This window comes from Zingiber officinale, chromosome 4B (assembly GCF_018446385.1).
Source record: "Zingiber officinale cultivar Zhangliang chromosome 4B, Zo_v1.1, whole genome shotgun sequence".
NCBI lineage: Eukaryota > Viridiplantae > Streptophyta > Magnoliopsida > Zingiberales > Zingiberaceae > Zingiber > Zingiber officinale.
The window spans coordinates 110,723,502-110,733,479 of record NC_055993.1 but is presented as its reverse complement, the minus strand read 5'-3'; the positions used below and the strand labels follow the sequence as shown (position 1 = coordinate 110,733,479).

The 9,978-nt window shown below is 40.9% G+C and overlaps 1 pseudogene; it reads right to left on the bottom strand.

Moving 5' to 3' along the window:
* Positions 1-7,868: 7,868 nt before the first annotated feature.
* Positions 7,869-8,538, bottom strand: LOC121977839 (annotated as a pseudogene).
* Between the last annotated feature and the right edge of the window lie 1,440 nt (positions 8,539-9,978).

The window sequence follows — 9,978 nt, the reverse complement described above, 5'->3', positions numbered from 1 at the left end:
CAACGGAACCGGCAACTTGCCGGGCCGGTTCCAGTTCGACCCGGCGAACCGGGTCAATGGGCAACCGGCCCGTTGACCCGGTTACGGGCCCGGGCCGGGTCCGGGCCAGACCCGGCCCGGGGTCGGGTCTACTTAATTTGAATCCAAACATGAGAATGTGACCTGCAACCTGCAAGCTAGAAAGACTCACAGCAGATGGTTAAAAACAGATGGTGAAGACAAATACGGCAATCAGAAAAAGTACATGCAACACAAACAATACGGTGGATCGGTCTGCAGACCGATCCATGCTTTCTGGATCATCTCTGATCGGTCTGCGAACCGATCAGGTAGCGTTGTTTGAAAATACGCACAGCTCCTGATCGGTCTGCGGACCGATCAGGAACTAATCTGATCGGTCCCCAGACCGATCAGATAACGTTCTTCCCAAACGTTTACAGCTTCCTGATCGGTCTCCTGACCGATCAGTAACATCACAGTAGGCTACTGATCAATTCCTGATCGGTCGGCAGACCGATCAGGTATAAAGGTTTCACTGGATCGGTCTGCCGACCGATCCAGGTGTCCACGGTTTCACTGGATCGGTCTGCCGACCGATCCAGCTTCTTGACTCAGTCCGGGTCGAGCCCTCTCTGACCTAGTCCGGAGAAACGAGCTCCCTAGCTCTCTCCGACTTCATCTGGTCCTAGAGAACGAGCTACCGAGCCCTTTCTGACTTCGCATGCCAAGCTTCATTCTTGGACTTTTCAACACCAGATGTCCGATCACCTTTGATCCATCTAGATTTTCCCTTGCCTGGCTTCACTCACCAGGACTTGCACCTAGCTTCACTCACTAGGGTTTTCACCTGGCTTCACTCACCAGGATTCCCAATCTGCCTGTCTTCACTCACCAGGACTTTCCAACTGCCTAACATCCCAGTTAGGACTTTCTCAATCAGGTCAACCTAGTCAACCTAGATTAGTAATTAATCTGAGTTAAATATCTGATACAAACTTAAATCAGTGTCAACAGCAAAACAACATCCAGGTCAGACTGTATCAACAGAAGACAACTATATCCCCTACAACTTTCTTGTAGACACAAGGTTCATCTTCATTCTTGATGAAACCAAACTGTTTGATTGCATCATCGAATCGAAGATTCCAGCTCCAAGAAGCTTGCTTTAGTCCATAAATGGACCTATGCAGCTTGCATACTCTACTAGTATGCTGTGGATCTACAAAACCCTCAGGTTGTGTCATGTACACATCCTCGAGTAGGTTTCCATTCAGAAACGCGGTTTTGACATCCATCTGCCATATCTCATAGTCATGGTAGGCTGCAATAGCAAGCATGATCTGAATGGACTTAAACATCGCTACTGGAGAAAAGGTTTCATCATAGTCAATACCATGAATCTTCTTGAAACCTTTAGCTACCAAGCGATCATTATAAATAAGTCCATCCATGTCAGTCTTTCTCTTAAAGACCCACTTACACCCAATGGGTTTTACCCCTTCAGGTGGATCAACCAAAGTCCAAACTTGGTTGGTGTACATGGATTCCATCTCGGATCTCATGGCCTCTAGCCATTTCTCGGAATCTGGTCTCATCACAGCTTCCTGATAGGTGGTAGGCTCATCCTCTATGAGCACAACGTCATCATGGTCAGACAAGAGAAATGAGTATCTCTCAGGCTGACGACGTACCCTATCAGACCTGCGAAGAGGAATGTCTACTTGAACTGGTTGTTGTTCCTCAACTCCTTGTGGAATATCATCCACAACACTTTGTGGTTCCAGTTCAATTTCCATTGAGGCATCAGTGCTATTGTTCGCATCTTGAACTTCTTAAAGATCGAACGCGCTCCCACTAGTCTTTCTAGAAACAAAGTCCCTTTCTAGAAAGACCCCAGTCTTTGCCACAACTACCTTGTGCTGACTGGGAATGTAGAAGTAATATCCCTTAGTTTCCTTGGGATATCCAATGAAATAGCACTTGTCGGTTTTGATTCCTAATTTGTCTGAGACTTGACGTCGTACGTAAGCCTCACAACCCCAAATCCTCATGAAAGACACCTGGGCATCTCTCCCAGTCCATATCCTATATGGTGTCTTTATCACGGCCTTGGATGGAACTCGGTTGAGTATAAAAGCTGCCGTGTCTAGAGCATAGCCTCAAAGGTATGTCGGAAGATCTGTGTGACTCATCATCGATCGTACCATATCTAATAGGGTACGATTCCTCCTTTCGGATACACCATTCCACTGTGGTGTTCCAGGAGGAGTGAGTTGGGATAGAATCCCACACTCAGCTAGATAGTCACGGAACTCATGGCTAAGGTATTCTCCACCTCGATCGGATCGAAGTATCTTAATACTCTTGCCAAGCTGGTTCTGTACTTCATTCTTGAATTCTTTGAACTTTTCAAAGGATTCATACTTATGTGTCATCAAGTACACATAACCATATCTACTGAAATCATCAGTAAATGTGATGAAGTACCTGTAACCGCCTCTAGCAGCAACATTGAAAGGGCCACATACATCACTATGTATGAGTCCTAACAAATCAGTTGCTCTCTCGCTGTGCCCACTAAAGGGAGTCTTGGTCATCTTGCCTCGTAGGCATGACTCGCATACCTCATATGATTCAAAATCAAATGAGTCCAGCAAACCATCCTTATGGAGCTGGGATAAGCGCTTGTCATTTATATGACCTAAGCGACAGTGCCAGAGATAGGTTTGGTTCAGGTCATTTGACTTGAACCTCTTGGTATTTATGTTATAGATAGGGCTCTCAAGGTCTAGAATATAGAGTCCGTTTATCAGAGGTGCACTACAATAGAACATATCGTTTAAATAGACGGAACAACATTTGTTCTTTATAGTAAACGAGAAACCTTTCTTGTCCAAACAAGAAACTGATATAATGTTCTTAGTTAATGCAGGCACATAACAACAATCGACTAACTCTAGTACAAGCCCAGAGGGCAGAGATAGAAAGTAAGTCCCTACAGCAACAGCAGCAACCCGTGCTCCATTGCCTACTCGTAGGTCCACCTCGCCCTTTGTCAATGCCCTGCTATTTCTCAGCGCATCAGTACAAATGTGAGAAGCACATCCAGTATCTAATACCCATGATGTAGAAATAGATAGATTGACTTCTATAACATATATACCTGAAGTGGAAGTCTCACTTCGCTTCTTCTTAAGATCCTCCAAGTATACCTTGCAGTTCCTCTTCCAGTGCCCGGTCTGACCGCAGTGGAAGCAGGTAGCATCCTTGGCGACCCCTCCTTTCGGCTTCAGTGCCTTGCCTTTGCCCTTGGCTTGGGACTTTCCCTTGCCTTTGGGCTTGCCCTTGCCCTTATGTTTCTGAACCATCAGAACAGTGTTGGGCTTAGCCTTCTTAAGGTTTAGCTCAGCAGTTCTTAACATGCTGAGCAGCTCGGGCAGTGGCTTGTCAATCTCGTTCATATTGTAGTTTAGAACGAACTGACTATAGCTATCCGACAAGGATTGCAAGATCAGATCAGTGCCAGCTCTTGGCCAAGTGGGAACCCCAACCTTTGTAGGTTCTCTATGTACCCAATCATTTTGAGTACATATGGGCCTACAGGAGCCCCGTCTGACATCTTGCACTGAAACAGTGCCCTTGAGATCTCAAATCTCTCATGCCTCGCTTGTCCTTAATATAGTTGACGAAGATGTTCAACCATATCGTAAGCGCCCATTAACTTGTGTTGCTTCTGAAGCTCAGAGTTCATGGTCGCGAGCATTAGACAAGACACATCTAATGCGTCATCTTGATGCTTCTTGAAAGCATCTCGGTCAGCTCGTGGGGCAGTGACAAGAGGAGCCTCCGGAATGGGCTGCTCCAGAACGTACAGTTTACGTTCCTGAGTGAGAACTATTCTCAGGTTCCTGTACCAGTGCAGGAAGTTTGCTCCGTTGAGCTTATCCTTCTCAAGGACAGATCGCAGGGAGAAGGTGTTCGTATTTGACGTCATGGTTATCTACAACAGAATAAAAGCAGAAATAAATATCATATTCTTAATCATTTAATTAGGCCTTTAACTAAATGATGCTCCCACTGAATTCTATAATTCATGTGGGACAAGATCCACATCATACTAACCCTTGAGTTAGGTTTGGCTAATACGCCCAAGACTTAGTATGATCGGTAGGTAACGATTACCAATTACATCTCTATGCAACTCTTGTTTATAGGATGAAATCCGCATTTATATTAAAACTCGAGTTATCTTTGGCTAATACGCCCGAGAATTAATATAAACGTGATTTTGTCCTACCTTTCCAACCATTGGAAGAATGCCTATAGTTGTAATCGATCCAACCGAGTAAACTAGGAATACTCAATCTAATTGAGTTTGTACTCGCCCATGCGTTGATAGGTGGGACCAAGATTGTCCCTCCGTACCCTACCAAGATAGTATGTGTTGCTCTGCTTTGGCAGATTCAACAACATCATGCGATCGAGGTAGTGGTAGGTATCACGGCATGGTAGGCATTTTGAGTTGTCGTGATTTAGATCTAATCTAAATGATGTTGTATCATATACACGAAATAGATCTAATCTAATCGATAGAGTGCATCTTGTACACGATGTAGATCTAATCTAATCGTAAGGGTGCATCTTGTGCATGATTTAGATCTAATCTTAATCGCTAGGCACTAATTAATTACTTAATTAAACATGCATCATATACACAAGTAATTAACTAAGTTTTGTGATTAGTCATGGCCCTACTACGATCTTCTCAAGCCAATGAGAAGATCGGATGGTCAACCTAAGGTCAACTTCTCAAGCGCCTTCCTTTTGACCACCTTGTGTTGCTCGCGCCCTCCTCGTAACTCCGTCTCGTGTGGACCTTCCACCGCTTCAAAATTACATTACAATTTTGAAACTCGAGTTACATTCGAGTCTAAATCTAATTACAACCAGAATAAAAGAAAGGCACAACGCGCAGGTCGCGAAAAATAAAATAAAATACAAGCACGCACATCACATAACGGCACGCAGGCCGTATTATGAATTACAACACAATTGTCCAATCGAATTGGGTCTTTGGGCCATGACTATCACAAAATTAATATATAATTCAAAATTATATATTTAAGTAATTTTTCATAATTTTTCAGATTTTATGAGTAAATTTTTCCCGGCGGTCCCGATTAGCGATTTCGGGCGCAATCGCGGAGCAAGGGGCAGTACCCCTACCCGCGATCTAACCATCGCGAGTTGCTCCTAAGAGATCCAAGAGCACCTTATCCCGCTGTCCCAAAAAGATTTGGGTCGAAACGATGCCGTTTTGGGAAAAACTTCTGGGTAGTCGAAGCCTACAAGTGTATAAACACTTGTGCTTCGCTTCTACGAGAAATATTACTCTTAAAACTATAAAAATCATAAATTTACAGAAATGTACAGAAGCTTTAATTTTTCATAAAAATCAAATTAAACTCGTACAAGCTTCGCACGTGGCTCTGATACCACTGTTGGATTTTTCGGGCCGCGAAAACCGCTTTTTCGCGTCGCGGAAACCCCGAATCACCCTAGCCAACGGATCTCGTGCGAAGAAAAATTCGAAAACATACGAGTACGAGTTACAAAACTTCTAGATCTACATGATGAAGATCTTTACCCTTGTTGCGTGCCCTTTTTCGTATCTCGCTCGTTCTCGGTACGCCGGATCTCGAAGTTGTCAATGTAGACAACTCTCTACACGTATCCACACGAACACACTAGGTGGAGGTGACCAAAAACCAAGGTGTGCTAGCACCTATGTGGTTCGGCCAAGGAAGGAGGAGAGGGAGAGCTTGAGAGGAAGAAGATGCAATAATACCACCTAATCAATTGCCACAAAAAAATGAAACCTCCTTTCATTATGTGGCCGGCCACACATGGGTAACCCCCTCATTTAATGTGGCCGGCCACATTAAATGGAGGATTGTAACCTCCTTGACAACTAGGAGATGATGTGGCTGCCATGTAGGATGAGTCATCCTCCATGAAGTGGCAATTCATCAAGTCAAACTTAATGTTTCAACTTCTCATTTTGGTCAAGTCAAAATTGACCAAATCTCTTCCATGTTGAGTTGAATTCATTCTTTGATTCAAGCCAATTTCAATCTAATGAATCTCAATTCATTAATATAAATTGACTTAATGAATCAAATTTAAATTAGACTCATTCAATAATTGAATCTAATTGAGTCTAACTCAATAAGTATAATTTAAATCAATCTGAATCCAATTGGTTCATCATATGAACCTAATCCAATTGGTTCATCATATGAACCTAATCCAATTGGTTCATCATATGAACCTAATCTCCATCCACTTGTTCTTTGTGTGTGACCCAATAGGTTCTTGTAACGTTGGCAATGTTTATAAACTCCTTTAAAAACATAAGCAATGAGCGGCATCTAGCAATACATCATTGCTACCCAAGTTACAAGAAATGTTGAGATCCAACATCACCTTATGACTATTAATTGTGACTCCTCACAATATATGACAAGTGTCCTTCTATCCTAGACATCTAGATTGATCAATGTGAGGCATAGACCGTGTCATCCTCTGACCAATCTAAATCTTGAACTCCAAGTAGACTCACTAAATCAAATGAGTTCAATATCCTATATTGACTCATTTGGGTATGACCATGTACTTCGTGGTCTCACTCTATCAAGAATACCGATATCTCTCCCGTCATATAGGAGGGATAGATCCCTTCTACATCACTCACATCCCTCTGCATAATTCGTTACATACCCAGTAATCGCCTTTATAGTCCACCCAGTTACGGGTGACGTTTGACGAAACCAAAGTACATAACTCCTTATGTAGGGAACACTACAACAAAAACCTTCATAGACATCGGTTTTCAACCGGTGTCTATTTCATTTTCGATCGATGTCTATGAAGCCGATGTTAAAAGTCTGTCATTTTAGACATCAGGTTAAAACCGGTGTAGTATCACTTAACGACACCGGTCTTCAAATCGGTTATTAACCGGTGTAGTATCACTTAATGACACCGTTTCATCAATGGTGTAAAACCGATGTAATATTGTATGTTAATAACACCAGTTTTGGCAGCAGTAAATGACCGATGTAATATTAGTTAATAACGCCGGTTTTGCAGCGATGGAAAACCGATGTAATATGTATATTTTTTAACAGCACAAATTTGATTTTAAAACTGACAATAACAAAAAAAAATACACAAATATTTACAAATTATACAAATATTCTTCATTCAATAATATCCATAAAATACACAAATATTCACAAATTATATAAATAATCTTCTTACAACAGTATCCATAAAATACCCAAACATTCTTTTTACATCAAAAGCTAGCTAATAGATATCAAAATCAAGATAGAACATTCTTTTAACAACACATCAAGGTAGAACCGCACTTCAAATGTAATCTAGCATGCATTCCGCCCAATCGAACCGCACTTCATCAATTTCAACTCTAGAGTAGTTGAGATTTGTAAACTGTAAAAACACATAAATAATATATTAGTAAAGATGTAATTTTGAAAGCTGGAAATGGTAAAGATGCAATAATGTAACCTCACTCCAAGTGCCTTCTCCACTGCCGGCCCCAAGAGTCCTCATAGGATTCAAATTTTACTCTAATGATACAATTCTACCGCTTTCTGCCTCCCTCTCTCTCTCTCGAGCCCTCACCACGCTAGCAGAGGGCGGGAGGTGTGGCAGCAAAATTTCTTGATTCAGAGCCACAAGGAACAGGTGGTGGAGGTGGGTCACACAAAATCATATTAATATTTACTCATTAATTATGTGTAATAAACAATACATCATCAACATACAAGCCACTCGAGAGAAACTTAGCAGTGAAATAAGATTGATTACCTGAAAGATCATTTAAGTGCTTTAGATTAGCAACAAACTTATAGAACGATGGACTCAATCAGCTCCTGCAGCGGGGCGATTTCCTTCTTGTCGATCAACCCAAACTCCTGCGTCACAATAACACGAACATGTCGATTCTCAAATGGGTATGAAAGGTTGACGAAAGCAATGAAATTTTAAGCGGAGGTAGGCACTTACATAAGTGAAAAGAATGAAATGCTTGAAGCAGGTGTTGAGATGTGCTTCTTCCTTGAGGCTCACAATCTTCTGGAAATGAGAGTGATAAATGTGTCAGTAAACACGGAACAACCGCTTGAATATTGTCTTCATGACGTCATTGAAGTTTGCGGGAAAAGGTGTTCCTACAAAAAAAAACATCAGATAATGAAGATCAGCAATTTAAGCTCCCTTAGTTGTTGTTGTATTAGAAGAATGATTAATTGAACACTTGGATCGACAGGCTCTACCGAGCTTTTGAGGGAAAATAGATTCATCGTCGAGCTGAACTTCAATCCACTCCATCAGGTACTCAACATACTTTGGCGCTGAGACTTCAATAGGTTTCTTTATTTGCACACCATCCGCCCATCTATATTCGTACCTACAAGTACAAATCTGCAAATAAACATATGATACAAATACAACTCATTGCGGGATCACAGAAGTAAATTATCTGCAAAATTTGATATTTTGTTTCCCTATGATGATATTGGATGAAATATCGTGCAATTCTTCTAAGAAATATATATGGATCATGACCCACAAAGGTAACTCTGCTAATGATGATTCCTAAGGGAGGTAAAGTATCAGCAACTTTCAATCTGGTTATGACAAAATGGAAAAATTATAACAAGTTAGATTCACTGAAACTAGTATCTTGCAATAAGGAGGCATTAATGGAATTTACTCAAGAGTATTAGAAATATACACTGAAAATTTATGAATCAAGAAATATATGCAACAAAAGTTTCAATACAAGGTAAACCTCTTGATGCTAAAGAACCATAAAAGAAGCTTTAATAAAATAATAATTGAATTAAAGTAAAAACTCGACCAACAAACCATATCCGAACTAATTGAGACCAACTGCATACTGAATCTTTACCATTTCCAACTTTCAAAATTGCATCTTTACCATTTCCAGCTTTCAAAATTGCATATAACTATCTGAAACAACACCCTTGAACAAGTTTAAGTAAGCATATGACTATTCCTACTGCCAGTGACTATATATTTATGTATGAGCACTGATGAGCTTACATTGCACTAGACGTGCAATTTTGAGATACAAGATCATGCACTGTAGCCATGGATAAAGGGACTCCACTTAGCTGAGTTGTAGCTTCCACAGACATTACCACAAGCTTCTTCCATCCCATCCTTCGAGACACCCTCGTTACATATGTTTGCGAAAGCTCGCATATACTTCATGCCATATTGAGTGAGCGATCCACAATGCAACTCGAATGCTTGGACCTAAGGTTTTTTGTTAACACATGGTCATGTTTAATAAAATAGATTGTGAAGATGAATACGCTAGAGCACAATATTTACCACTGTTTTCAAGCAAACCCAATCATCAACCAGAGCCTGACCAGATGGCCTCATGGTTTTGAGGACTAAAGGTGCAACATCCGATCCAAAAATTAGATTGTCGATGAGTTCGATCCTTTAGATTGTGATTCTCACTGCCATAAATATAATTAGAAGGTTAGCAATGCCATTATATTGAAAAGGCTCCTATGTTTGGAGGATTTCTACCCTTAAAAACAGGAATACCATTACAAATGGAAGTTCTGGCTCCTTTTTATCTTTTAAATGAGTTAGCACACCAGGCTGTGTCAAAATTAAGAACCAAGATATGACTTTTGCAGCAGTAAAATTTACATTCTGTTATTGTGACAACAGTAACCACACGCTAATTTCTTGACAAAGTTTTTCAAGAAAGACCAAGTTATGGCTTTGAGAAGAGTAAAAGGTAAAAAGCATTTAATGTCCGAAGCAAAATTTTCTTGGGGAAATTTTAAACAAATAAAGCTATGTCATTAGCAAGACTTAAAAGTGTAGCTATTCTGTAATGCA